Source organism: Schistocerca piceifrons, unplaced genomic scaffold (assembly GCF_021461385.2).
Source record: "Schistocerca piceifrons isolate TAMUIC-IGC-003096 unplaced genomic scaffold, iqSchPice1.1 HiC_scaffold_961, whole genome shotgun sequence".
NCBI lineage: Eukaryota > Metazoa > Arthropoda > Insecta > Orthoptera > Acrididae > Schistocerca > Schistocerca piceifrons.
The window spans coordinates 1145001-1147500 of NW_025729236.1; the positions used below are offsets into that span (position 1 = coordinate 1145001).

Genomic DNA, 2500 nt, shown 5'->3' on the forward strand with positions numbered 1-2500 from the left:
GACTATCTGGGCGTCGACCACGCGGGCGATGCCGTCTTTGACCGCCACCACGTCAGGCTTGCGGATGCCCTCAGGTGTTCGGAGGTGGGGCTCCACAGAGACATTGAAGCCCCTCTGCGCGAGTCCACGGGCGACATAACGCACTACAGCGTCATGGCGCTTGACCCGGGACCCGTGCGTCCTAAAGCAAGCCTGAAGTACGTGGTTGGCGGTCTCCACGGCCTGGCACCCCGCGCGGCATCTGGTGTCCGCCTCCCGCCCGCGACTGCGCCGTGCCTTCGTAGGGAAGGCGTTGATGCGGGCGCGGAGGGCGTCGATGTATTCACGCCCAGATAGCAGGCGACTGGTGTCGGCGACCCACTGATGTTGGCCACTGACGGCGGCAGAAGATGACAGTGCCGCACCGTCAATGGCGATGTGTAGGCGCGCCGCCCACATTTCCCCAACCTGCGTTGACGATTTGAGGAGGTGGCCCTCCCACATTAGGTGGCGCTCCAGCACCTCGATCTCACGCTGTACCTCATCCATGCCTGCACCGTCGCAGGCTGGCCCTATCCTCTTCAGCGCCAGGAGACGGGACCGACGGAGGGTCGGACCCATCCATCGGCAAGATGGAATGCCGAGGCCCCCCTGGGCAACAGGAGCGTGGAAGTATCCCAGAGGGGTGTCCGCCGGAAGGCGGAACCATCTCCTGACGGCGGCCCGGATGGTAACGTCGGCCGACTTCAATGCACCCACCCGGGTGCGGCTGAGGGCCAGCCCGTGGTACAGGCCAGGGAGAAGTACGTTGGTGAGAGCGTGGAGGCGCTGTTGCGGCTTCAGCGGAGCTCGGGAGATGACGTCAAGCTGCTCCACCAGGTGGCTACGTGGATTGAAGACACAGCGACCCGCCGTGGAAAATTGCAGCCCCAGGTACCGGAAGGTTTCACCCACACGCAGGGCAGGCATGGTGGTATTGCCTGCTGTGAAGGTGACATTGCTGTCCACCTTCACCTTCTTCTCGCGCCCTGACGCGACTAAGGCGAGGGTGAAACACTTCCGGGCGTTGATCTGCAGCCCCAGGTGGGCGAGGGCTGCGGTAGCTGCGTCGATGAGGGACTGCAAGCCCCTCGGGGTCGCTGCAAACAGCAAGACGTCATCTGCAAAGGCCGCAGCGTTGACTCTGCGACCGAGGATCCGAGCTCCGATGTGGGAGGGCAGTTGGCCTAAAACGTAGTCCACCGCAAAGTTGAACAGGAGGGGGGAGAGGGGATCACCCTGGCGAACGCCCCGTGCTGGCTGCACAGACACGCCCACGCCGGCGCCGTCCGCTATCACTGTCGTGCTGCCCTCGTAGCACCGCTCGACATACTCGACAAAGCAATCCGGCAGGCCATGCGCCTTCAGCACGGGGCGAAGGGCAGCATGATCTACCGAATCGAATGCCTTAGATACGTCGATCGATGCCACAAAGACAGAGCGGCAGGAGCGAACTGCGTCGGTGAGAGCAGTGTCCAAGATGAAGGTATTTTCCAACATCCCATCCCGAGGGATGAATGCCCGCTGACGTTCGTCCACAGCACATGTGCGCATCAGGCGTGACGCGAGAACCTTGTGAAAGGTCCGCGCCAACACCGAGCAGACCGTAATGGGGCGAAAGTCAGCGGGGGATGTTGGTGCAGCCGTTTTCGGGAGAAGGGACGTCCGCGCGCGAAGCAGGCGTTCCGGAAGGGCGCGGGCCAGAAGGAAGAGATTCATCACTTTCACCAGGACTTCGTGCGGCAGGCGCCGCAACTCCGCTGGGGTAAGGCCGTCCGGCCCGGCTGCTGATCCCCTGGGCGGCAACGCGGCGGCGACCTCCTCATGTGTGACCGGCCCCCATATGCACTCGAGAGCGACAGGCTCTGAGTGCGGGAGGAGGCGGTCACGAATGAAGCCCGCGGTGGAGATGGGCTTCTTGGTGAAGAGGTCCGCCCAGAAGTCCAGCAGACCAGGGATGGCAGGTGGCGGCTGGAGCAGGGTGCCATCCAAGAGGCCGCGCACGCAACGTGCACGCGACCGTCGGAAGGCATCCTGCGTTCTCGCGTACTCCCAGCGGCGCCGCTTGCGCTTCTGCGTCGGCGGCGCGGCAGGCGGCCGCTTCGATGGTTGGCGCGGCCGCTGTGTCCTGGTGATCGATCTCTCCCCTCTGGACCCGACCGACGCAAGGGCATCCGGGAGCATGCCCAGGATGACATCGGGCGGCGTGCCCCGCCCCAGACCTATGACACGATCCAGGGCAGAGAAACGCTGGGCGGAAGCGGGTAGCCCCGCCAGATGCTCCCAGATGGCGGCGTCAGTCGGCCCCTCCGGCGGCGGCCCGGTGGTGTCGGCCGCGAAGTCCTCGGCTGCGTCGACGGGCGGCGCAGCGGCCTCGCCCGCGTCAGGCAGCGGGCTCGCTGCTCCCCGGCGGGACGCCGGCTCTTCCCCCCGACCGATCTCAAGCGCCGTTTACCCGCGCTTGCTTGAATTTCTTCACGTT

General features: G+C 65.2%; 1 pseudogene; it reads right to left on the minus strand.

The window, feature by feature from the left end:
- The window catches only part of LOC124774451, a 7246-nt pseudogene that overhangs the window by 1922 nt on the left and 2824 nt on the right, over positions 1-2500 (minus strand).